General features: G+C 44.2%; 1 protein-coding gene across 3 annotated transcripts in view; it reads right to left on the bottom strand.

Moving 5' to 3' along the window:
* WIPF3 (WAS/WASL interacting protein family member 3) overlaps positions 1-9,945 on the bottom strand; it is an 80,798-nt gene extending 70,853 nt beyond the window's left edge. For 2 of the 3 annotated variants that reach the window (XR_016021030.1, XM_074340930.2), the window contains exon 1: positions 9,375-9,614. The gene's annotated coding sequence lies outside the window, so the exon portion shown is untranslated. Of the gene's footprint in view, positions 1-9,374 lie in introns of all 3 variants that reach the window. The other variant, XM_074340929.2, reaches the window with a different exon arrangement.
* Between the last annotated feature and the right edge of the window lie 17,979 nt (positions 9,946-27,924).

Below are 27,924 nucleotides of genomic sequence, written 5' to 3' on the forward strand. Positions count from 1 at the left end.
GCTCCAGGACAGCTGGAATCACCCCTACAGCCACCCACACATGTCAGAGGTGACTGACCAAGTGTGCTCAGAAAATAGCCAAGAGTAGAACAAACTCTGCTCCAACCAAGCCAGAACCCCTTAGTTAATTGTTCTGTTACTGCATGGTGAGCACACACTGAGGAACAGTTTTAAGACACGTTTGTCCACTAGACATGAATCATTTGTGATCTGGTGCCAGCTGTAACCAATCCTTGTCAATCATTAAATGTGACAACACAGGAGAACACTCTGAAAGAACACCTGGTGGTGGCTTTCTTTCTCCAGCCACAAAAGACTGCATCCCTGGAGCTTATGGAACAGGTATCGTGGCCCATCATTCTTCGGCAAATGTAACTTAAATGGATAAAGTCATAATGACTTCAGCATCACGTAAAATTCACTGAGCATCCATGAATGCAAAAAGACACAGTACCAGGCATAAACCCAGATCCCCTTTAGCTTCTTTCTAGAAGTCTGCAGGTGAATTTCTAAAGCTTTAGGACATACACATTTGGTTGAAAACCAGAAAGAAAAAAAAAAAAGGATGCAAAAGCTGTTAAAATGTGCAGAAAATTCATTTTAAATTAAGGAAAATGTTTGCCTGCTTCTCTTGTCTTATGCAATTATCTGTTTCTGAAGCTACTTTATTTTTCCTCTGATTTGCTGGAGAGCAGCACGATTGAACACAAATATTTCATCCAAAATTTTAAAAGCCTAAGTTGTTGTTAGAATAAACAACAACTTCAAGGGACCCTGGAAACTTAAAATCTATTGCTGTCATTAGAAGGAAGTACGAAGTACTTTTTCTTGGTTCTACTGTATGAGGAAAAAAAATGTCCCTTGCTCGATTAGGGCAGTTATAATTTATGTCAGACACATAGCAAAGGGGCTAATGTCATATTTTACTATAAGTTTATTCCCTGGGTAGATGTAATTGATGTTTTAACACTGACATACATGGTTGGGAGAGCAGTTTGTTAAGCCGTTCACTAACAAAACCACAGTTCACATGTACTAATTGGATCCTCGATACTGGGAACTCCGATTATTATTTACATAATTATCTTTCATCCCCTTGCTCCAAACTCTGCACAACCGATGTTATTATCCCCATTTCACCGATGAAGAAACAAAGGCTTAAAGATGCAAAGTAATCAGCCCAAGATCAAATAACTGGAACATACAAACCACATCCAACCTAAGCGAGTTGACCCCCAAGGCTGTGCACTTTCCACTGTTCCACCCAGCTTCTGACATGCGCGTCAGACTCTGCATAGTGAATACAACGGAGCAAATGTTTCCTGAGCTTCTTTTCTATGGTAGGTACTATGCAGCCACCGAGCGAAACGATAAACATGAATTGCAGTAATCAATGAATATTTGATGAATAAATAAATCTGTAGACACATGGCTCCTATTCACAAATTATAGCTTATTGTACTTAGGTATTGAAAGTTACTATGTGCCAGGCCCTTTTCTAGGAAAAGGTGAAAAAGGAGGAAAACAAAAGAAGAGGTATCAACAAAACCAATGTATAGAAAAGGACAAAATAAGTTCCCATCTATCAGTAATCACAATAACTGCAAACAGACGATTAATTCCTTTACTAAAAGACAGATATTCAAACTGCTTATAAACACCAGTTGTATCTTCTTTATAAGAAACACAGCTAAAACAAAATCATGTTAAAAACTTGGAAAGGAAAAGAATGAAAACAGTACTCGAGTATCTATCTATCAGTAATCACAATAACTGCAAACAGACGATTAATTCCTTTACTAAAAGACAGATATTCAAACTGCTTATAAACACCAGTTGTATCTTCTTTATAAGAAACACAGCTAAAACAAAATCATGTTAAAAACTTGGAAAGGAAAAGAATGAAAACAGTACTCGAGGTTGACGCTAAAAACTGGTGTAGACCTCTCATACATTGCTGGGGTGGATGTAAATGGTGCGGCCACTTTGGAAAAGTTTGGAAGTTCCTCGAAACTTTTTCCTGTTAAACTGAGTTCTCATAAAATTCAACAATTCCACTCCTAGGTATCCATCCAAGAGAAATGAAAACAGATGCCCACACAAAAACGTATACATAAATGTTTATACATTTTTCATCACAGCCAAAATGTAGAAAACTATCCAAATGTCCATCAACTGGTGAGTGGATAAACAAACTGCAGTATAGCCAGGCAATGAAATATTGTTCAACAATAAAAAGGAATGAAGTACTGGTGCATACTATAGTTAGCATAGATAAACCCAAAAAACATTCTGTTAAGCAAAAGAAGACAGTCACAAAAGGCCACAAATTGTATGATTCTATTTATACGAAATGTCCAGAATAGGTAAATCCATAGAAATAAAAAGTTGATTACTGGTGGTCAGGCTGAGGAGATGGAAGATGGGAAGTGATTGCTAATCGGTTTCTTCCTGGGGTGATGAAAATGTTCCAGAATTAGATGACAGGGATGGTGGTGTGACTCTGTGAATATCCTAAAATCACTGAATTGCATACTTAAAAAAAATTTTTTTTTAATTGCATACTTTTAAAGAGTGAATTTCATGGTGTATGAATTATATCTCAGTAAGGCTGTTATTTAAAAAAAAACCACACACACACACAAAACAAAACTGGTGAAGTATGATTAGTATCAGGCAGAACAGAATCCAGGGCAAAAGAAATATTACTAGAAATACAAAGGGCTTTGGAAACATGAATAAAAGGGTAATTAATTGCTTCCATGGGCTATGGACAAATAAAAAGCATAAGAAATCTCGGAGCCAGGCCTCGCCTGACTGAAGGGAGCGGGGAGGGTGCGAGCAGAGCGATGCCATGTGTGCGTGCGTGACAGCCAGTCCGTGAGCAGGAGCTCACAGAGCCAGGTTGTCAAGGAGTCTGAGCTTTATTTTGTAGGCTTTTAAAGACAGGAAAGGTGTTAGACATTCGTGTTTTCACAAGAACACCCTGGGGGCCATGTGTGGAAAATGAATTAGAGGGAGAAGCAGCAGCAAATACGCAGACCTATTTGGGAATCCACAGGGTCCAGGATGGATATTTCTTTGAATTAGAATAGGCCATGGAGTAGCGCCAAGGAGAATATTAGGGTATCTCGGAGGGGGGCAGGAAGGGCCCAGGATAACCCCAAGGCCCCTTGCCAAGACAATCTGGTGTCAAATAAGGAAGACAGGAGAAAGTGTATGTGTGTGTGTGTTGGGGGGGAGGGAGGGCGGGGGTGGCTGGGCAGGGAAAAGTGAGTTTAATTTGAAGCATGTGGAAATTTAGATCTGAAATTCAGAAAGAAGTGCTGGTGACAGCGGTTTAGGAATCTTTCCATAAGGCCGTTGGGTGTGTTTCGTTCTCTAACGCTAATTGTATGCGAACTAGAAACGTATAACATTTTAGATTACTGAGTCACCTTTTGTAATTTCTAATGACGTTGGGGTATGGCTAATAATGGAAGGAAGGCAGGTGCTGATACTGCTGGTCGCCTACTCAATAACCATTCCCTCTTCTGCCTCATAGCAGAGCCCCTAATTTGAGGGGGGTGGAGGGGTGGCAGTTGCAATTTGCCCAGCTGAAAAGACTTGATTTCTCAGACTCGCTTACAGTTAGAGTCACCCCGTGACACCATTCTGGCCAGTGAGATGAAGGCCGAAGTTCCTGGGGGAGGGCATCCCTTGCTGACGAAAACAGCAAACCTCTCTCATGGAAGGACCCTCACGCTTTAGCTATTTCAATGCCCCTTGTCTTCCTGCCTGTACCACAGATGGAAGCCCAGAGATGCAGCAGCCATCCTGCGAGCAGGAGGCAACCAGATTTAGGAGGAGGTTCTACTGGCTAAAGACAGCAAAGCAGGCAGATGAAAAGAGGCTGAGTCGCTGATAGCAGTGCTTGAGCTCCGCCTTGGCCCTGGACTACCTTTCTTGGGAGTCCAGTTCCACAAGGCAAATAAACTTGTATCTGCTTAAGCCACATTCTGATGTGTGCATTGTTTTGTTTGCTTTTGTGCTGTTTTGGCAGCCGAATGCAATCCGAACTGATACAAGTCACACACACACACATTTATAGTGTGTATATATGTACATATATACATATATGTATATGTATATAAAACCATTATTTCAATTACTAAAAAGAAAAGTTTAAATATACTAAAATATTATTTATTCTTACTACCAAGAAGCACTGAAAGCAATAAGGGGCTTAAGAGAGAGCAGAGAGCACTGGAGTTTTCTTTTCCCAAACATGGTGATAAAATTTACAGCTAAAGGGAGATTATGGGACCACCAGTAAGAAGAAAATTCACAAATGTGTACTTATCTGTTAATGAGTATATGCGCGCGATGACACTCTTTGGACTTTTTCTGGACGAGGTATACTGATCCGGTTCATTTAAATAGTTTCTGCCAGAGCAAATATTCTTAAAAATGGGATTGTTCCCTTGGCTTTCACAAGAATTATAATCTTTGGAAAAAGAACCTTTCTACTTTCCCAGGCACCCAGGAAACTCGGATGATGAGGAAATAGCACCTCCTGGAGCCACAGTCTCCTGGCCCTTCACAGAACAGCTTTCACTGGGCTGTGCTCTGGGATTATGTCTCTGGAACCACTGTCAGTAACATTCTAGGAAACACTTATTCTTGCCTTCTGCCAGAAATGTCTTCCCGGCAGGGACCATGTTGAAGACTTAGACCTCTGTGGCCACAGTGACAGCTTTGAAGACCTGCCAGGAGAAAGTTATCCCAGGTTTCAGGACCAGGAAAAGCTGGGTAACTGATCTGTTTTTATCTCATGGTCACTGTGGATCGAGTAACAGCTATTTGTGTTTTCCTCTTTGTTTTAGCTACAGGGAAGCTCGGACAAATTTTTAATTCCATCTCCAGAAACAACATTAGATCTTAGAATATACCCATCTCTAGAAACTACCTGCACCGTATGATATATTCTTGCTCTCTAAAATAACTCTGATTTGACCTTACTTTCTAATCTGTATGTTTCTCTGCACTCTAATTTCATCATCTATTCATTTTATGTTGTTTACTACCTATTTTTGTAAACTCCTCAAATGCTTTATGGAACAGCGAACATTTAAGGCAAACAATGTTTTAAATCATCAGATAATAAAAATAATAATACTCTAATTTATTGAACATTGCTATGAACGAGGCACTGTCCTAAGCACTGAACCTCTTTTTACCCTAAATATGGGGTACCACCATGATGCCCATTCTACAGATGGGCAAACAGAGTCACAGAGAGGTTACGTAATTTATCCAAAATCATACAATAAATAAGTGATGAAGGCAAGATTCAAATCCAGGTATTCTGAATTACATAAGTTCTACAACTGAAGAAATAATAATATTTAATTTCTAAAAGAAGTAGAGGCCTTCTGATATTATAGGCTGAGCTTAGCATCCTTCAGCTTTAACGGAGATGTATTATACATCTATTATACTTCTCATTCATCATTCATACAATCATGCCTGGTGATCCATATCAGCAGACGAGAATGAGATAGTAAAAGTCAAAAGGACAGATAATCCAAAAATAATTAGCTTTTCATGTTGGATCATAAAGGTATTCAGTCATTCACTCACTCACTCACTAATTTATTCAGTACCCATCATGGGCCAGGCATGATGCAGGCGTTGGGAACAGAGATGAAGTGGATCCAGTACCCGCCCTCCAGGAACTCAAGTGCAATAAGGTTGAGTCAGGCAGGTAAAGGGCACCTTGGGGTTCTGAGTGGGCTGATAGCAGACCAGAGCAGGGTGTGACATCATCACTCTGAAAGCAGTTTAGCTCTTGGTTTCTGCGTCCTAACTGATAATGGGAGAAAGAAGAATCAGCTCCCCCATAGGGGTGTTGTGATGAGTTCACACACACATAGTGCTTAGCCTAGCCCAGCATACTAAATGTTCTGTAGTGTGAGCTTTTAGCTTGGGCGCCTTGCTTTGACATACTCGTGTACTCACACGACACATGTCCTCAGAAGCTCAAGAACCGAGGCTGGATACTACCTCCCCTGCCTCCTCCCAGGAGCTGACTAACTTACAGTCCACGGGCAGGCCTCGCATTCTTTTCTGGATGCCACCAGCTCAGATTCAGTGCCTTGCTGGAACACATCGCCCACATCAGATGAATATTCCTTCAAGATGCACTTGAAAATCTTCCTCCACAGTGCCTGGCCCACATGATGCCCGCCTGGCATTTCTGCCACATTTGCTCTGCTTCACTTTACCTGTTTGGCATGTCAACATGGCAGTGCACTCTACGTTTCCCCGGCTGCATAACGGGTCAAGTTCCCGCTTGAACAGGTCTCAGGAAAGACCCAACTAGAATTGCAAAGGGGGGAGTTTCAAGTGCATTACTGGCGGAAGCCAGAGAGAAAACACACGTGCGGCACCTGCTCAGCATCAGCTGGGAGCCGTACGTCTCTTCGGTGTTGTGCTGTGGTTAAATAAGAAGGAATTAATCATTTTCTCACCAACCCTAACTCATATTTAAGAGTTCCCTTTCGCAGTTTGTTTTGTCATGCTATCAGCAAAGTCAGTCAAACATTACGGTTCCTTTCTAAATATTCCAGCAGCCAGATGGCGGGAGCAATACTGTGACAAGGGAAAACTTGCCTAGAGATAACTTGATGATGCATAATCCTGCCGGATGGCACTCGGCTGAGCAGATTCACCCAGAGAGACCTCGCCAGTTGCCCCACTTCATCCAGCTCATTCAAACCCAAACTGTCTAACTCCAAGAATAAGACAAACATTCAACTCTGCAATGTGTAGCTGGCTAGTAAAAACAAACATATGTCTACTTTTCTAAGTTCTGAATTGTAGGCAGAAGTATAAAATTGCTAGAAGACTGCGCATTAGGACAAATCTCTCAAGATTTCTCTCTAAGTATTATAATACCGTACCCTAAAGTTTCAAATATTTTTGCATCAAATTTAGTGGACATTTATAACAATGTTTGCTAGAAAACAAATTTCCTTCCTTCTGCCAAGTTACTTTCGTATTTTTTTTTAAGCATTAATGAACATATATTTATAAAGTCTAGAATGTAGGAAAGTTGACTGTTCCTCCCTGGTGAAAATTCTATATGTTCTCCTCTAGAGTTAATTACATTTTGGTTTCTCAGATCTTTTGAAGGTTATATTTTTTTATTCTTTGTGTCTGTGTTTGAGTGACTGCAAAATCACAACCTGTGCTCTATGGTTTCTGAACAATACATCTCCTAAAAAGAGACTTGCCAGGTTGGACCAGCTGGCTTTCTCCTGTTCCTAAAACTGTCTGTTCCGAGACACACACAGCCTCCATCCCTTCTGCTGCTGGCGAACTGCAGTCTATGACACTACCTCACACTCACAATTAGAGGAAAACAACAGAAGACTCCTGGAAAGGGACAAAAAGGGAACACGGAGAAGTTAGCCTTCAACACTCTGTCTCCCTAATGGCTCTAACCTGATTCAGGTCACTGAAAACTGCCTGTTTGTGGTTGCATGTGTGAATCTGACGTCTGTGCATCCAGGTTCTTAACCCTGCCTCCTCTGAGTAAGGCATTTAGTCTCTGTGACCTTTTATTTTCCCATCTGCAAAAAGGCACAACAACAGTATCTCCCTTAAAGAATTTTGAGTCACGTGCAGTGATGCATACAAAGGCATTTGGTAAAGCCCCCTGCAGTGTATATTTCATTTCCTGTAATTCCTCAAATTTCTTTTGCTCCCTGTCCTTTTTGTTTTTTCCTGATTTGGTTTCTGTGGTTTTTAAATGTATCTCTAAAATGCATTGACTGGAAAACTGCACTAATCTGTGTGCAGTTTAGTAGCACTGTGTGCTACCACAGTGAGTGGACTTTAGCATTTAAAAATTTGTGTTTTTATTGAGATAAAACTTACATAAGTCAAGTGCACAAATCTCAAGGGAATAACTACATAAATTCTGATACGTGTACACTTGTGTAACCCGTACTTAAGCAAAGGTTGGGGGCATTTCCAGTGCCCGGAAAGCCTCCCTCGTGCCCTGTCCAGGTAATTATAAAGCCCAAAGGCAGCCCCTCTTCTAATCTCTATTGCCATGATTAGCTTTGCTTAAAGTTTAAAAAAAAAAAAAAAATCAGGGAAGGATGGAAGCTCACTGCTAATTACTATTGCTGACCACAAGAATGTACTTCTTCTAATCCTTCCTCTGAAGAGAGGAAGGATTCTGGAAAGAGGAGAGAGGCACTAACTTTCTAAATCACACAGGTGATGCTGAACTAGGCCCTCATTTTGCAGCCAAAGACCTGAGGCGGCTCGAGAGGCGAAGTGACACCCAACTTACTGCTACAGAGTAAATTTCCTTCCAAATGCAGCCCATCACAAAACACCCCCAGTGTCCGGGAGTTTGCTGGTGCGCCCCAGGGGGGGCGGGAACAGCAACAGCTCTCGCGTTCTCTCCTTGCAGAACTTCTTTCCAGAGAGCAGCGCACACTCGGTCCCCATGCCACCCCCGCTCGCGCCGCAGGCACACCCACGAGGCTGGTACTCCACGTTCAGAAGGCGCTGTTCCTGCGATCTATTGCCTGCCTGCCCACGAGGCCAGGGCTGGGCAGTGCCCCCTCCCTCAAACCTGTTACCCGCACTGCCTCCGGGTGTGCTGGAGGAGTGGGGAAGGGGATAGGCTCTGTCTCCTCCCCGACTTATCCAAAGGACTTTAAAGTCCGTCTGTGTCCAGACCTAAACCCCTGGAGAACAGGCTACTGGCCTCAGGGCCTTGGAGAGGAGCACTGGGAAAGGAGTCCCGAGACCTGCGCTCTGGCCCCTGCCCAGTCACCGCGAGCTGTGCGACCTTGGGCAAGTCACTCCACATCTGCAGACTGGCTTCCTCATTGGGGTCTGCTTCTGTATCCCCAAAGCCACCTCTAGTTCTGCAATTTCTTAGCTCTGTATTACTCCGCCCCAGCTCTTCCCGCGACAGCCCCCGTCTCAGCGAGACCCCAGCCTTTTGTTCTGGGGGTGAAGCCGGGAAGGGAGGAAGGGAGAGCTTCGCGAAGGACCAGGCCAGGGCGGCCTCGGCGGCAGGGGCCATTCATTGGAGAGTCGGGTCGGGGGAAGTCACCAGGTAACCCCACGGTGACCTGGTTCCCTTCGCGATCCCGTTACCGCTGGGCCGCAGAGGCGCCGCGCAGAGGGCAGCGGAGCGCTTTGAGGACAGCCCCGGTTGGGTGTCCTTCGAACACGGGCACGCGCGTGGCAATCCTGTCCCCGCCGGAGGTCACTCCCGCTCCGGGACCGGCCCGAGCGGCCGCCACGACATCCCGTCCCCCCACCCTCAGACATGGACCCGGACACGCGCGCGGAGCCGCTACCTTCAGCTGGCGGTGCTCGGGGCCGGAGCGGACTGGAGCTCTGGCCAGACTCCCCGCCGTTGCCGCCGCCTCCAGGCTCCGGGCTCCGTCCCGCAGCGCCGCTGTTCCAGGCGGCGCCGCTGCGGCCGCTCTGCGATCGGTGCTGCGCTCGGTGCGCCCGGCTCGCTCCCCAGCCACCAGCTCTGGTGCTGCCGGGACGCGGAGGCGGGGCCGTAGCCCCCACCTGCTCCGCTGGCTCCTGCCCCGGAGCCGCCGCCGCCCAGCGCGCAGGGACGCGGCACAGGCGGGCGGGGTCGCTCGGGAACCCGGGAGGCGGGTCCCAGCCACCAGGCGCGCCTCTCCGGGACAGAGTCCCAAGTCCTAGCTGCGGAGACAGCGGGGCCTAGGAGGACCCGTGGTGCGGGCGACACACGGCGCAGCACCGCCACTCTGGGGACACCCCACTCCTTCATCAATTTATTCCAAAGTATTTCGAGTCCGTCCTGTGCTCCAGGAGGAGTCAAAAGAGAGAATACGATCGCCTCTTGCCCTCACAGAGTTCACGGTCTAGAAAGGGAAACCCACTAGTGGGCAACTACAATCCAGAACCAAAAGGGGTTAGTCACAGAGGTGGCGCCTGATCCACACTTGGGGGGAGGTCAGGGAAGGCTTCTGCAGAAGCCTGGGTGAGGAAGCAGACTGGTTGAAAACCGAAATAAGTCTGAAGAGCTGGAAGAACTCGGTATGCCCAGCAAATTCCTGTCACACTTCAAGTTCAGACCCCTTGGAAGCGGCAGGAAGGTTGTGTCTGAGGCTGGGTGGTTTGCTGAGGATTCGGTATTTCCCATACCCTGGGTATTCCTGCCGGCAGAGCAAGAGCTAAGAGGATGCTCATGGACCCTTCACTCAGCCATGCAATGTGTGAGTTTCTACAGTGAGCCAGGCACTCAAGGGCCCTTAGGGTGTCCTGGTGAGCGCGGCAGGGTCTCTAAGGCTAAAGGAGTGACTGGTCTGGAGTGGAGGCTTGTGTGAAGTACATAGGCACACAGGTGAGGGAGACATTCATTAATGCCAGCAGCGACCATCTCATCCATGCATTGCAACCTGTCTCCAGGTTCGGATTCTGTAGCAACTGTGGTTAAAGTATGTCCCTCAAACAGACCGTGGCTGGTTTCTTCATTATTCATGTTTATAGCTTGACAATGTATAGGCTTATATTTATAGCAAGGATAAATAATTCACTCCTGATGTGTTTGACTCCTGTGTTGTCACGAACATGAGTTTCTGTTTGATTTAGGTGAAGAAGGGCATATGTGTAGCCATTGGTGCTTCCCATCTGTCTAGTCCATGTTCCTCCTGCCTTCCCTCCTTTAGAACCATAGACATGGGCTTGCAATCTGAAACACTGTGCTCAACCTAAAATTCATAAATCATTTTGCCTAGGTCATCACTACTTATAAAACAAGTTTCAAAAAACGCCAAAACATTACCAGACCTTCTGTTTCTCTGGATCCCTAATGATCATTCTCATTAAACACGTAACTGCTAGTATTCTAATACAAAAAGGAAGAAAAAAATAAATTAGCAGAAGAGACCTTTCCATGAGTCCAGAAAGTTCCCACCGGGTCTTCTGCTGAGTGCCCCAAGCAGGAGCTAGTTGAATGGAAAGGATGTTATCTTAAGGGATAGATATGTGCTGGCTTGAATCAAATAATTTGGGAACAGAAAATGCTACCGATTGGAAAGACTGTGGAAGTAATGAGTGAAGAAAGTAGGGACATTGGGGCTAAAAGCTTCAGCTGCCCAATGTCTTATATCCATGGGAGGTAACTGCCATTGGTGTCTTGTTTCTATGGACATTAGAGAAAGATTCATTCCCACCTAACTCCACTAAGATGTATATAACTGCAGGACACTGGTATTCTGGGTTGATGATATTTGTTTAGAGGCAGACACTGTCAGTCACCTTCCCAGTAGCCAAACCATTCTTTCTTTCTTTCCTGTTAACAGAACTGAGGATCATGATTTGTCCAAGACTACCAAGGCAATCCCATTCCTGATTTCCCACCCTTTCATGCAGGTAAGAAACTCATTGACCCAGTTCTGGCCAATGAGCTGAAAGAGGGTGTTGTCTGGGGGCGCTTCTGAGAAATCTTTCGCTGGCTCTGTCCTTCCATTTCCTATGTTCTTTAGGCCTTGGATGCGCGTGAGTTGCCTTGTGATGCTGCAACCAGATTACAACCCAAAGCCAATAGAATCAGAATGACAGAGTGAAAAATAGAGTCAGTGTGGTAACTGCTGGGCATGTGAACCAAAGCCAGCGACAGCCCATTTCTGAACTAGTTGTTCTGTGAGAAAAACAGCCCTTTCGTTTAAGCCACTGAAATGGGTTTTCTGTTCCTTGTAGCCAAATGTATCCTAACTAGTACAGTACCTGGTAAAGGGCAAACATCGCTTCTCCTGCCATTGCTCACCAAATGTCTGTAATAGTTCACCTTTCACTCCTGCTTATGAACAGATACGAGGTATGATCAAATAATACGGTGAATGCGGCTGCCGAGTGCCATCCAAAGGAAAGGCAAGGATCTTCAATATGGGAAGTGGCACATCAAACTTTAGCAACAGTGTGTGACAAGTTTCAACTTGTTTGGTGTAGTCAGTTGGGTGTGAGCTACGGTTGAGAGATGGTGTGTTTTAAAGTGTGCCGTAAATCATGGGTCACGAACAATGCATTAACACGAAATGGGCAAACAGTTTCATCCTCAATCATGACAACACTGCATGTCACACATCACTTCTGGTACGGCAATTTCTGTCAAATAAAAACATTATGGTGTGTCCTCATCCACTTTCTTCACTGTATCTGGCACCGTGTGACTTCTGGCTCTTCCCCAAAGTCAAAATGACCATGAAAGTTAAACATTTTGAATTGATTCAGGACATGAAGGCAGCCACTACAGTGCAACTAAAGACACTCATGAAAAAGGATTTCCAGAACTGCTTCAGAAAGTGGCAAGAACGATGGGGTAAATGTGTTCAAAGCAAGCGGGAGTATTTTGAGGAGGATAAATGGCAACGTGTCTTTTACTGTGACAATTTTTTTAAATTTAAACATGCACTGTATTTTTTTTTATCACACCTCATATTTATTTCTGCTGTGACTTACTGAGTGAGTTCTTCAAGAAAAAGACTACAGAAATCTTAAAGGTTTTATCCATGTATTCATATCAATTCTTCAAGTGTTTACAGAGCAGCTATTAGATGGTGATAATGTACTGGTTCTGGGGGTGCAGAAATGAATTCACAGCCCTGCCCCCAGGGAGCTAACAGCTTATTCAGCTTGTTCACAAAACAGTCACCTCCATTTGTACTGTGGGTAAAGACACCAATGTGGTATAGGAAGAAGAGGGTGCTGGACCTCCTGAGTCCCCTCTGCATTTCTATCCAGGTCTATCACACTTCTAAGATCAGTTTCCTCCACCTGGCTTTTCCTGGGCTCTTCTGTAACCAATATGGTCCATCGTTCACAAGGCAAACTCTGCTTCCAGCTTCTTTGTTGAAATTACCATTCGGGTCATAGTGATTACAATTTACCAGTGGCTTTCCCTGGTGTTCTTATAATGATCATCCTAACAAGCTGAGGGTTTGGTCACCGTATTTGAGACGATGAAATGGAAGCTGGGACGTTAATGGGCTTGGAAAGGTCTCGGGGCTTTAGAATTGTGAGTGGTCACGAATGGCGTGGCCCACGACTGTCATCTCACTGTCCGGCACAGTGGCTGGTGTAGAGCACTTTCGCTGAATGCACGACTGGATGAATGTCTCATTACCATCTCAGCTTAATTGTGCCCAATGCAGCCTCCATCCTGGGAAGCGCTATCATGCCATACTAACAGCCTTTTAAAATGGAATTTATCCTCTTCCGGGATTACTTATTTCTGTTAATAGCAATAAGGCTCACCAGTTCTCTCAAGCCTAAAACCTGGGTCATCCTAACCTTCCCCTTGACTTCCACCATCACTATCTGATCCATCACAAAACCCTACCCATTCTGTCTCCCAGCCATCTCCTTTTCCCGGGAGTTCCCTACTGTCACTGCTTTAGTTTAGGCCTGGTCTACTGCCATCATCTCCAAACTGGTGTGTCTGGCTCTGGTGTTCTCCTCATTCCTCCCAACTGTTCTCTACTCTGCGTCTGCAGTGATCTTCCTAAAGTGAAAACTGAGTCATCTCAGCCGCCTGCTTAAAATCCTTCCATTGGTCTCGTTTGATCTCAAGATAAAATCTAAATAACTTAGTATGTATGCCTATAAACACCTCCAAGATTTGCCCCTTCCACACCATCTTCCACCCCTCACCTTCATCGCCACGTTACGCTGCGCTCCAGCTACCCGAAAGGACTTGGGACCCCTGGGAGTTACTATGTGCTCTCCTGACTCTGTCCTCACCCAAGCCATTTCCTCGTCTGAGAATACCTTTCCCTCCTTGTTACCTGGAGCACTCCTCCTCATCCTATAATACCAACGCTCGCTCACTCTAAGAAAGCTTTCTGAACCCTCAAGAAGACCAGGGGCTCCTCTTCTGAGTATTTAATACCCTCGTCCTCTACTTGCACGGTGGCACTTACAGCGTGGTGTCATAGCTGTCGGTCTATTGGCCTGTACAGTAGTCCCTCCTTATCCAAGATGTGTTTTTTCGCAGTTTCAGTTACCCATGGTCAACCGCAGTCCAAAAATATTAAATGGAAAAGTCCAGAAATCAACAATTCATAGATTTTTAAATTGCATGCCATTCTGAGTCCCCCACTTCCTCTCATCACACAGGCGTGCATCGTCTCACGTAGTCACAAGAAGAAGAAGGATGAGGACAATACAGTTAGATGTTCTGAGAGAGAGAGGCCACGTTCACATAACTTTTATGACAGTATATTATTATAATTGTTCTATTTTATTATAGTTATTGTTCTTAATCTCTTACTATGCCTAATTTATAAATTAAACTTTATCATAGGGATATATATATGTGTGTGTGTATCCCTATGATAATATATATGTGTGTGTGAGTGTGTGTGTGGGTGTGTGTGTGTATGTCTAATTTATAAATTAAACTTTATCATAGGGATGTATATATGAAAAACATAGTGTATGTCACATTGGGTACTATCAGCAGTTTCAAGCATCCACTGGGGTCTTGCAACTTATCCCCTGTGGATAAGGGGGGGTGGCTACTGTATCCTTAAGGGTAGAAATGGTGTCATTGTCCCAGGACCACCAGCACCAAGCACAGTAGTTGTCACATAGTAATTAGTACTCAATAAGTGTTTCATTGATTACTTAACAAAAAAATATTTAGCCCTCTTTTTCTCATCTGTCCAGGGAAAATTCTACCCCTGAAAGACAACAGCTTATAGGTGATAAGACAACAGAGTGGATACTTTATGTCTCTCTTGGTGACAAAGGACTCTGGCCAACCCTGCAATCACGGAGCACTTTGGAACAGAATGATAGAGTAAGAAAGATAGTTTTGAGCAATTCCTGAGTCAGATCTCAACTTGGTAGCTTTGTTATTTTGTTTCAAGTGGTGCAAACTTATGAACAATAGCCATACACATTTCAAATGTTAAAACAACAAAGCAGCCTAAGGTTAAATAGACATACTTTTAAATTTACTGTCATTTGGGGACTGGCTGTGTTTGTACTGCCTGAACAGAGGTACCCTGTTTGCAAGGGTCATCAAGACCTAACTATTACAATGTTTTGTGCATCTGAAACTAAAAAAAAAAAAAAGAATAGACTGTTCTCGACAGTCCAGGAGTTCGACACATTAAGATGATAACAAGGGGTAGTATGTGACATGGCATTAAATTGCCACTTAATGGCAACAAAGAAAAGTGACAACTCCACTGTCCGAAAGGCCAGTCAACCAGGTGACACAGACAGGCCTCGGTTAGTCAATTCTCAAAAAGAGAACCTTAGTCTTTCTCTTCTTATGTATAAGTAAGAAGGCAACAAGTTCAAATGTCAGATTAGCTTTGTTTCCCTGTCATTAAAAAGACTGGTATTTCTAGTCGTTTTTTTTTTTTCCCCCAATGCTGGTATTTCTTGATCTGCAATAACATAAGTTGAAGGAAGATTTGTGTCTTATAGAAAAAAAGGCTAGCATGCTTGTCTAACGGCATTGCCTAGCAGTTTTCTACAGCTTAGTAAGAATAAATGACCTCATCCTGAAACCACTTGAAAAGAGACGATTATAAATCAAAGTACATCTTAATCAGCTTAAAGTATTTATCCTTCTCCTTGGCTGGTCAGGAGTGAAGAGTCGGGAGGCAGTGAATATGGGGGCAGGAGTGATGCTGAAAAAGTCTGCTGAAGAATGAAAGCCCCGCAGGGGAAACACATAATGATACCAAAGGCCATGTGACTCAGTCCAGAAAAAACACATAGGAATGTCAGCATGTAACTCCCAGTATAGCTCCGCACATCCAAAATTCTCATTCTAATGCAGAAGGTGCGAACAGGTGGAAAATATGCTAGAAGTTCCTTTAGAACAATTCATAATTGTTCATTGTCTTGGAGAAAAGAGGAACGGGAGGAGGAGGAGGAAGCCTAACAACAGCAACTAATATTGATTAAACGTTTCCTACCGATATGCCAGGCACCATTCTAAGCGTTTTTTGTGTTCATTCATTTCTACATTTCTACATTCATTTCTAATTATTCTACAACATAGATAAGCACAGATAATATTTTAATATATTTCTTTGAAATGCACACACACACACACTGTGCTTTTTTCATTTAACATTGCATCATGAGTGAATTTCCTTGTCATTACTTAGTCTGGTGGTAAGAATGGAGGGACCTAGGTATCTGAAGCTTTGCTGCGGCTCGCTCCTCATTTAATGAGTCAACCTGGGAGCGACATTACTCGTAAGGGCAACTGGGTTTCCAAATCCTGTGTTTATTTGGAGTGAGATTGAGAACTAGCCACCACTAATGATTGGAAAGTCTGTATCTGTAAAATAAAAAGACATTTCACTAGGGCTCACATCACAATTGAGCAAAGACAGGAATCCATGGCACTCGGCTCTGGCAGAATTGAACTGTCCCTTCTCTTTTTCCTGTGTGGGGTCAGCACGGAACACTGGCTTAGCCAATGGAGTCACAGAGAAAGGCATGGCATGGCTCTTATTTGGCTCCCCTCTGTCATGCATACTCTCAGGGCCCCTTAACTGTCCTCCCATTGTTATCTACAAGGGAGAAAAGCTTCCTGTACTCTTCAATCCCCTCCTCTTTCCGAGAGAGAAAGAAGAGAGGGGAAGTGTGGGTACATGTGCAGTAACACCGTACATACACACCCTCTTGTCTTGATCAGCCCAGGAAAATGTTGTGAGTAGCTGGATTTCTCAGTGACAAACTTGCACAATGAGTTTTCAAATAATACTTATTTTTGGAGAGATGTTGTGTTAGCTGTCTTCTCTGATTCAGTTTGACAGATTCTTTCCTTCTATAATTTATCTCATTAATGCATTTAGCCTTTTTTTTCTTCTTCTTCTTTTATTAGCAGTTAAACCGAGTTCCTAAGGACCCAGAAATTTAAGTCTGGTACTTATAAACCATTCTAGTGGATCCTTTGTTCTAAAGCCTTCAAATTGAATCAGGGAAACATGGACAGAAATGCCGTGTGTGTGTGTGTGTGTGTGTGTGTGTGTGTGTGTGTGTTTGTGTGTGTGGTGTTGATCTTCCTGAGATAAAATGACAGCTCTTATAGGGGCTGAGAGTGAGATAGACAGACTTTGAACATAGAAACTTTGGATTTTTTAGAATCCATAGGATCAATCGATAGTGGTATTGAATCCCTAATAAAGATAAAATTAATCCAGATAAATCTATTAGTTTATTTCATTTCTCAATAATTTCAGTGAAGGACATCACTGAAATAATTTGGATAATGTAGTAAAGGAGCAACCACATGGTTATTTGTTTTCATATTTTAAAAATTGACTTTTTCATCAGAGTGATAATGCACGTTGGTATAAAAGTAGTGCGGAAAGGCTTATATGAAAAATATAATTTCCTTACTTCAACTCCCACTTTCTTCTTTTGCAGAAGGAGCCACTCTCAACCCTTAATCATTTTTTTTAAATGCATGCCCATATTTGAAAAAATATGCATAAAATGCTATTGCTCAATTTTTCTGTTTTAGATATTATCATCTAACTTCTGTCACGGGAAGATAAGGATTTTAGCTTTTGCAATTGCTTTGTTTTTAAATTTGTTTAGTTTCCTTTGTATCTATTGTTAAGTTTTTTCACACCCCCTTATAGCTTCTCTGTACAAATCTGGGGTCATCCATCCATTCCATTCTCCTACTACAAATTGGGCTGGCCACCCTGAGCATTTCCTCACCCTTCCACCCTGAGCATTTCCTCACCCTTCCACCCTGAGCATTTCCTCACCCTTCCTCTCATGCTGATCTTCTGTTTCCTGTAATCAACACTTGCTTCTGTCTTCCCCAGCACATTCTTCAGTTACTGAGCAGTTGTACACCTGATTGTTATTGTTGCCAGATATGGAACTCTAGGATGAAAACTATGTTCCTCCAAATTTTGGTGGTACTTGCGCCACTATCTTCCAGCTTCCCATTGTGTCATTGACAAGTTCATTGCTATTCTTAGCCCTGCTCCTGTGTGTGTGAACTTGCCTTAGATCTACTTTTTATGGCCGGTAATCTGAACTCTTATAAGGAAGGGCCTTGGTGGGACCCTTTCCCATTTATTACGCTTGGTAATTAGGGTTGAAACTGCTAGGCTTCTACCTTGATAACACATTTATGGCTGTCTTGGGACGCTGTAGATGTGCAAATAATAATTCAAAAGCACATCAGCTTAGCTGTTTTAGGAAGTTGAAATCAATTAGTCTGAAAGTCTTTTCTGCTCCTCACTCATTACCCCTCCAGTATAAAGTTTTACTTAGTTGAGCTGACCATGGCAAGTGAACATTTGTAAAGGTGCTTGACTGTTCCTGGGTTTTGAGTCTACTTGGGGAGTGGGGGGATGTGGCATATAACCCAGTAGTCAGGATTACTCTTCATCTGCTTTGCCTAAGGAAATAGACCAGAAGACAAAAGATGGACAGAGCAACATCTTCCAGGTTGTCCAAAGGGCTGGATTCTGATGGTTCCAAGTGGAATTGTCCACAAATTGCACCAAGTTGAAAGCTCAGTAAATACCAAAGCCCTTGGATAACGTCAGATTTCATATAAATCAAAAGAGAAGATAGAGGGGAGATTAAAAATAAAAGAGGAAAGCGAAGCACTGTTCAAACTCACAACACCTGCTCATTGCATTTTGTCGGAGGGGCCGGGTGTTTTCTCTTTGCAATTATCTGGGAGAAAAACAGAAATACAGAGGCAGAAGATGAAAATCTGGATTGTGTCCCCACATGGCTTGGAAAAAGAAAATGTTCCGTAGAGACCGAGTTTCAAGTGCTGCCCAATTTCGTGTCTGTCATCCCTCAAACTGGAACATCCACTACACTCTCTGGGTGTAAAGTGTGTCCTCATGTCCTCTATGGACCCACAAAGTCACAAGAACCTGCTCGCCCCATCTTGTGTGAAGAAACAAGAAGACAGAGAGTGATTGGAGAATGACCCTAGTGACTTCAGATGGGAAAGTCAGAAAGGCTTCTTTGAGGAGGTAGTATTTGAGCAGCGTCCTTAATAAGGAGAATGATCCCTCCATGTAAGGATCAGAATGGGGGTGGGAGACAATATTCCCGATAGCATTCTCCCTCTCCCTCGGTGTCCCATTCTCCTTCCTCTGAGGACCTTAGCCAGGCCTCCCAGTTCCGACATACAGCTTTATATTTTGCTAATATTACTACTCGGCTGCCTTCAGAAGATGGAATCATGGTTCATTTTCAGTTTGAGTAATGACAGGATTCACCATTTCCCACCACACGGGTTTCCAGGAGCTTTTAAAGAAATCATTAAGGTTAAATAACGAGAGGCAGGGGCCTTAATGCACGCTGGTTGGCAGCTGCTCTTTCTCTGGCCCTGAAATTGAACAGTTCACTCTCTCCTTCTCGACAAGAGCATTTGAGAATATTTTCTATTGTGGTCAAGTAACGTCAAACTTTTAAAAAACCCTGAGAGAGGAGATGGGAAAGAATCAATCTTTGCACTAAAATTGAGAGCTTTTCAGATTTAATAAACTTAGACAGAAGGTGAAAATCTCATTAGTCCGTGCAAAATCTCTTCCCTTTCTCTTTCAGAAGGGGTTGGGGTTGCCCAGGGAATAAGCCCCAAAGAAGCTCCCTGATGGAGGGAAGCCTGACTCCTACAAAGCAGGCCTCATTCAACTGGATTTACACAAGAACTTCAGAAAGGGTAGTAGAAACTCTGCCGTAGGCCCTTCCTGCTGGGTGGACTCAGGAAACAACATGGGCCTTGAAATCGCAAGCCCTGAGTTGGTGCCCTGATTGCCGCCTCCTCTCTGTGAGATCCTGGGCGAGTAGCTTGACCTTTGACAAAGTCTCCCTTTCCTTATCTGAATATCTGGGGTCGATGACAAGAGTAACACTTACTTTGTAAGACTGAGTGTGAAGCATGGTGACATTTCTGAGGACCCTCGTGTATACTAGGTGCTTAATTAACGACCACGGATACTATTACGATTGTTGCTATATTATTTAACTGCCCCCTCAGCAACTCTCTCTGGATGACTCGTAAGCATCTCAAATGTGACATGTCCAAAATGGAACTCCTGGTTCCCAAGTCCCACCCCTCCTTCCACGGTACCCACCCCCAAGCGATCGACCTCAGCCCACTCTATCCCTGCAAAAGGAGTCAATGGTCCCACAAGGGGTTGGGATTGATCCTCACCTCCTCTTTCCTTTAACCCCCCACAGCGAATCCAAATCAAGCCCTGTCCTGCCTTCCGATTTCACCTCAAATCCCACCACTTTTCCTAACTCCTCTGCTACCAGCTGGGTCTCAGCCGCCATCGCATCTCACCTGTATTACTGCAAGAGCCTCTCACTGGTCTCCCTGCCTCCGGTCTTGGTCTCCCCACCGTCCGTTCTCCACAGAGCAGCCAAGAGATCTTATTCAAAATGGAAACCAGATCATGTCACTCACCTGTGTAAAACCCTCTAATGCCTTCCACACCTTTTCCCACAGGTCCACAGAACCCTCCACAATCTGGCTTTCCTCTCTCTCACTTCATCTCTCGACTCCTGGCTCTTTATGTCACATCCAGTTTATTGTCATTTCAGGGCCTTTGCACGTGCTGTTCCTCCATGCTATCGGGAATATTGTCTCCCACCCCCATTCTGATCCTTACATGGAGGGATCATTCTCCTTATTAAGGACGCTGCTCAAATACTACCTCCTCAAAGAAGCCTTTCTGACTTTCCCATCTGAAATCACTAGGGTCATTCTCCAATCACTCCCTATCTGTAATCCTTTAAAACGTTTTTCACAGCACTTATCACTATCTGAGATAATAAACAGGATATGGATAAAATAAATTGATCTGTGTTTTCTTCGTGTACCTCTCTGTTCTAGTCTGCAAGCTTTGAGAGGACAGGGACCTTCTCCGTCTTATTCACAGCTTTACACTCAGCACCTAGAATAGTGCCTGAAAATATTTTTTGAATGAATGAATGAAAACATTATTAATGGTACAGTGTTTTGACTCTGTCTCTTGTCTCCTTCTTCCATGGCCCCGGGCACACATGCCCTGGTTCACTGTTCTTATTCCCTGCCCACTCTCTTTTTCCTTCGGGGCTCACAAATGCTAACTGAATGACCGATTGGCAAAGCACTAAGAGGGGGCAATTCTTCCAATAAGACGTGCTTCTTCTGATCGGGTTCTTTGTTGTCTCACCCATCTGTAGCCTTAATGGTGAACATTTAAGACTATGTCAGGCTGTGGGGAATATCTCTGGGCTGGTGCCTTCCTAAATCCTACCTGCTACCCACATGGAGTGCGTAGAAAACGAGGGCTAGCTCTACTCGTGTTTAATTAACTGGGCTTCTTCACTCTCCTACAGGAATGTCTTGAAATGATTGGAAGTGACACACGGTTACATCATTTTTCCTCAGGTGGAATGCCTATGGTTTTGCCCACTTTTATTGACATACATTTCTCTACCTGACTTTTAAACATAAATACTGAGAGAGTAGGATAGTAAACCTTTTCTTGGCAAGCACTTTGTAGAACACTGTTTTAATGGTATTAACAAAAAAGACACAACAAACACAGACAACCAAAGGCCCCTACTTCAAACTAGCTAAAGGCTCGTATTTTAGCTAAAACAAGACAAGCGTCCATCTGCTCTACCCAACAGTTTCGCAGCCAGTGTGATGGAGCGACAGGTCTGGCCGCTGGAGTCAGACAGACCTGGGTTTCATCCTGGATCTGCCTATTCCTCAATCTCTTTGAACACAGTGCCCTCGTCTGAACAGAGACATGCTAAGAGCTACTTCATAGGATTACCTGAGGAGCTAATGAGCTAACACATTTGAAACAGTGGACAGAAGCTGCTCAATATGCATTAATTCCTCTTTACTTCACCGTGATAAAAGAGTGTATCTGCTAGTAGTGCCTTTTGCTGCAAGCAACAGAAGACCAACTGGAGTGTCTTAAATTGTGAGAGACTTATTTTTCTCACATAACAAGGAGTCAGAGGTTGGCAGTTACCTGATGTTGATTCAAGGCTGATGTCTATGCATTTCTCTTGACCATTTCCTTGGGGTCACAGGGAGCTACTGCAGTTCTAGCATCACATTTGTGTTCCAAAGGGGAAGAAGGAGGAAAGGAAAGGCAAAGGACCACGACAAGCAGACTTGTTTCTTTTCATCAGGAAAGCAGCCACTTTTCCAGAAACTTCACCTAGCAAATGTCTGCTTACATCTCATTGGATGAACTGGGTCACATGGCCATCTCTAGACTAATCACAGGCCAGGGGAAATGAGCTGGCCATGTCCAGAGTAGATCCATCATTGCTGAGTATCTCCTGGAGCCAAAGTAGGTTCTGTATTCAGGGAAGAAGTGGGGTGGTGGTAGTGGGAAATGAACACTGAACAGGCAGTAGGTGGTGTCTGCCAAGAGGGCATAGCCCAGCCATATAATTCTGGTTAGAACAAAAGCAACTTCCACTTTGTACTGCAAGTTCTGACGATTGATGGAGATCAGCAAATTATGACGCTGAAAATAAATTACTGTGCGCCGCAGATATAGATTTCCTAAGATGGTTTTGCATACAAATCTGTCCTGCCTCCATCCACTTGAATTACACACATGAAAGCATTTAGTGACCCAAATACCAGCCTGCAGCCGGGGAAATAACCCACATGAACTTTAGTGCGCTATGCACTAAATCTAAGGAAAATTGAGATTAGCCTGGATTTAAACATTTACTCTCCAAAACTGTCTCTAACTCCAAGCATAGAACATTTTCACAGACGGTGACAGGACGCTGTGATCCAGTATTCCCAAATTGTTCTTGGCAAATGATGTCCCTGGCTGATTGAGAAATTCATGGAACCGTGAGCATTGTTAGGTTGTAACAGCCACAGCAGGAGGGCTGGGTGTCAGGAGAGGGAGGAGGAATCAGGTACCAGGTGTACAACAGAACCACCGAGCAATGGGTGTGAAAAAGGATCAAGGATAATTCACTAAGTAAGATGATCGTTACAAACATTCATGCTTAATAAAGAACAATTGCAGTTCAAAGACTACATTCCATCTACAGTAAGCCTGAGTCTCTTTAGACAAGTCAAACCCGAGCAGCCCGAGGAAGGGCTGTTTAGGAATGCATTTTGTAGCCACGGGGAGTAACTCTATTACCCTCATGTCTGTTTCTTTGTTGATCCCCCTGGAAGAACAACAAATTGTTGGAACTGGGGGTGGTGATGGTGGAACTGGATGGATCAATGATCCCAGACCTAGAGATCGAAACCCAAGGGAAAGAAGGAAAGAAATGTGGACCAAGGAGAGAAGGACTGTGTAAAGGCCAGCTGGAGTCCCCAAGGGCACCAACCAGTAGCTAAGGGTGGCTTCAAATGGACTCAAATGTAAGAGGTTTGATATAGACCTCCCCACCCATGACTCACTTAGTTTTTATCCCTACCACTAGGTGACTTCTGCTGTCTCGGTACTTTCCACTTTCGTAGGGGTCACCCACAAAGATGCTTGAACAAATTTGTGTCCCCACCAGTTGGCTATGCAGGCCCAGTTGCCCCACATCCTCGCCCACACTTGGTACTGTCAGTCTTTTATTTAGCCATTCTAATGGGTGAGTAGCAGTACATCACTGTGATTTTACACTTCCATTTTTCTGATAACTAACTAGTGATGTTGAGCCCCTCTTTACACACACGTTGGCCATTCGGGGATCTTCCCTTATGAAGTGCTTGCTCAAGTCTTTTGAGCACTTCAAATTTTGGGGTTTTTCCTTCAAAACGTAATCTGTAGGAATCTTTTATCACCATAGGATAAGAGTTTTTAGTCAGATACACGTACTGCAAACATCTTCTCCTATTTTTTAGTTTGCCTTTTAACTCTCTTAATGGTATCTTTTGATGGACAGAAAGTTCTTAACACTAAAGGAAATGTTTTTATCAATATTTTTATTCTATTATTCTTTCTCTTTATGCTCTCTTTAAGAAATCACTGCTTACCCCAGGGTCATGAAACAGTGTCTGTTTTCTTCTAGAAGCTTGATGGGGTTCACTTTCATATTTAAGTCTACGAGTCGCCTCAATTTTTTCTCATTTAATTGTCACAACCTCTTTTTCTGGTAATACCTGTCACATAATTTAAAACACTCTGAAATCTTTCAGTTCCAAGAGTTACAGTGTCATTTTCAAATTGAGATTCGAAGGGAAGCTGCGTGCTATTTATTTCATCCTGGCAGTTTCAGAAGCACTCTGGGCAAGTTTCAAGGCTCTCACACTCATGCAGACAGCACCCTTCCTGCATTTCCACCCATACGTGGAGGTCAGAGCATGTTCACAGAAGTAGCAGAAGCAGAGGGGAAGCAAACAGCCAGTTATTAAATCCTTTGAAGCCTTGACCTTCCAATGTGAAGTACTTTAAAAACCCTTCAATGTAGCAATACAATTGTCCTTAAGTTGCATTTTTACCAAGGACTTCAAATCGTGCTTGTAAGCAAAGCTCTCTGGCTCCTTGGGCTTCTTCAGCTACTTGATGCTCCAGAGGTCACTCTAACTACAAGTGTGTTTTCCTGGCTGTTGTGGAAGGTGTCCTGCTTGGTCACAGCCCACCCAGGCCGTGCTGCATGAGGCAAACGACCCACTTTGTCAACTGGTCAGCAGCCATGGGAACGGGCAAGGGAAAGGCCTCTCTGACTTGGACCCAGACACATAGATCTCTCTTATTCTGAGAAAGAATCATCCCTTTTAGAAGGGCCTGGCTCATCCTGAGCCAGAGTGGTACATTCCTCCAATATTTATTGCATGCCTGTTTCCTGGTAGGCGCCTGCATGTGCTTTGGTCCATTGAATCCTTCCTGCAAGCCCATGACGTAAGTGCTATTACTTCAGAGAGGTTAAGGAAGGTGCCCACAGCCACAGTACTTGTGATGGCAGAGCTGGCCTGTGATCCAGACCATCTAACTCCACACAGAATGTGCTTTGCTCCAAACAATTGGATCTCTCATTTCTATACGCTTTCCTGAGCACTAATCTTTCTTCATATGCTTCTCTTCAGTGGTGTCTTAATCAGCTCAGGCTGCTATAACAGAATACATAGACTGGTGGCTTACATAACAATTTATTTCTCACTGGAAGCCAGAAGTACCATAATCGGGGTGCCAGCATAGTTCGGTTCTGGTGAGGACCCTTTTCTGGGTTGCAGACAGCTGACTTCTCATTGGATCCTCACATGGGTGAGAGAGAGTTCCGGTCCCTTCATCCCCTTATAAAAGCATTAATCCCATCCTGGGGGCTGGACCCCTTTGACTTCTTTAAACATATTTACCTCCCGAAGTCCCCACCTCCAAATACCATCACACTGGGGGTTCAGGCTTCAATATATACAGTGGGGGGAGGCACAGACATGCAGCCTATACCAAATGCGTACTTTTTAATCCAGGGTCCCCTTTTCATGACTTTGAGAATGACGTGAACCCCTGAAATTTTAAGAAAATGGTGTTTGCCTATGTGGTTATATACACAGAAGCCCTCCCTGTCATCAGATTCCAATTATCAAAAGGTTCCATGAAATACGAGAGTTTCAGAGTCACCGTGGTGGATGGTGGGGAAGGAGGAACCCCTGAGGTGGCGTGTGGGCCACGGGGTGGGCAGCCCCGCTTGGAGGCCTTGGGGGCATTTCGTGCATTCCTCAGCCTCGCAGGCTTCGTGAACATGGCGGTCCTCTTGTCTGTGGACAAGCACCTCGAGGGGCTACTCTGTGCTCCATTAGCACCCCTCAACTTCCACAATAGGCTTTCTTTTCTTCTGTGATTACGGGGAAGAATAACAATGCTTCTAATAAATAGTCAAGGCCCCTTGTACATAAAATATAAAGCACAGAATGTTCTTTCCAGCTTTTTTCTAATTCTCTTCCCACGTTTCTCCTCTTTGTGTTGTGCACACTCCCACAGCAGTGAGCAGCCTCCAGCCTGCTTAGAAATTGTGTGTAGACATTATTATTAGAGTTACAGGGTCTCTGGGTAGCAGGAAACACGCGGTGCATGTGCTTAGTGAGAAACCCAGGAACAAGAACTACTGGGAAGTTTACTCAACTGAAGCTGCTGTGGGTCAGAGAGAGGAGAAACAGAAAGAAGACAGGGGAAGGAAGTGACGGAGGGAGGGGGGTGGGAAGAGATGGGGGAGAAAATAGCAGCAGAAAGAGAAAGTGTGAGAGAGCAACTGGGATTGCAGACTTTTTGCAAATGTTAGGGTTTCCATAAGGGTATCAGGTAGATCCAGGAGGGAAACTGTCTTGGAGGCAGCGCCATAACTGTGCACCAGAGGCAGAGAGGGAAGCAGAGCTGGTATCTCTTATACGGAGTCAGGTGTTGTGTTGAGTTTGTTTATCAAAGTTTGGTCCATGGATCAGCAGCATCACCTGGGAGCTTGATAGAAATGCAGAATTGCAGGCTCTACCCACACCTATTGAACAGAAGCTTTATGTTAAAAAGATCCCCCATGTGATTCGTATGTGCATTTAATGTTGAGAAGCACTGACCCAGGGAACACTCAGGCCGGTGGCAGAGGGGCTGGTAATGTGGGTTACAGTGTGACACCAAGAGCCCTTATTGGAAAAAGCCAGAAACCAAAATGACAGGTGAACAATTAAGGCAGTGCCGCAGAATGGTTAGGGACAGTATATGGGTTCAATGCTGGGTGGCCTTGGACACTGACTGAAATGCTTTTTGCTTCTGCATCGTCATCTATAAAACAACAACAATAACAACAAAAACAACAACATCTCCATCAGAGGGTGCCTGTAAGGAGCATCGAGTTTACATATATGAAATCTTAGGACTGTTCCTGGATGGCTCATTAAAATAGTTATTATTATTCTCATTGTTGTTATATATTTGGTTGAAGCAAGTACATTGAGGGTGGAGAAACTAGAAGCACGGGAAGTAGTTTCCAAGTTTCAGGAAGAGTCAGACCCAGTTGGGAAGGGAGCAGAGGCAGTCATCTTTGGAACTTGCCCCAGTACAAAAACAGCTGATTTCATCCCTGTGTAAGCAACTCTGCTGTTTACCAAGAGCACTAATAATAACCAGCCCTGCATCTGTTCCACATATCACCGCCCCCTACACCCCGTTCAGCGCACAGAGTTCTGTCCTACGTGTATCTACCCCTCTTCCTCTTCCTTCCTGACCGTGGGCATGGGTCAGGTTCAGTGTGTCCTGAACAGGTGGGCAGTAGAATAAATAGGAAAGTGTGTGACCCAATTCCAGAAGTCAAAGGGCCCCCGAGGCTGCAGGCATTTCTTTGTCAAACCACCATTCACCTGCCTTGACCAGTTGTGTAATTAGAAGAGAATATCAGAGTTGTCAGCACCAACATTCCCTGTCCGTGGCCTGGGTTGGGGGCTCATTTAGATACAGCTTCCTACAGCTTTCATTCTTGAATTTCCAAGGAATTAAAAGGATTGACAACTTTCCCAAAGTTACTGACCTCTGGGAAGTTGGGGCTTTGTTACTTTGAGGATGAGGCAAGTAGCTCAAAAAATTGAGCTGCCTCCCTGTTTTGTTATAAGTACAATGGGTTAGCACTTCTTTCAATGTGATTACCCCGGGAAAGTAAATGTTAAAATCACAAGTAATCTCTCTTTCATTATGAATAACTATCACTAGATAATTTTCTGCCATCAACGACATTAAGGGAAGAGTAATGTTCTTGGATGAGGGTGTATGGAAGGAAGTGCGTGGGTTGGTTTTGTAGAGCAGGGAACTCACTGCGGGTGGGCAGGAAACTGTGCGGATCCAGGAAATCAAGAGCTGTGGGTGGAGGAGAAGAATATTAAAGACAAGGCAGCAGGAGGTTGAGTACAGGTCACAAGTGAGACTGGAGGGCACCCAT

This window comes from Rhinolophus sinicus, chromosome 4 (genome assembly GCF_057876585.1).
Source record: "Rhinolophus sinicus isolate RSI-liver-muscle chromosome 4, RSI-T2T, whole genome shotgun sequence".
Lineage (NCBI taxonomy): Eukaryota > Metazoa > Chordata > Mammalia > Chiroptera > Rhinolophidae > Rhinolophus > Rhinolophus sinicus.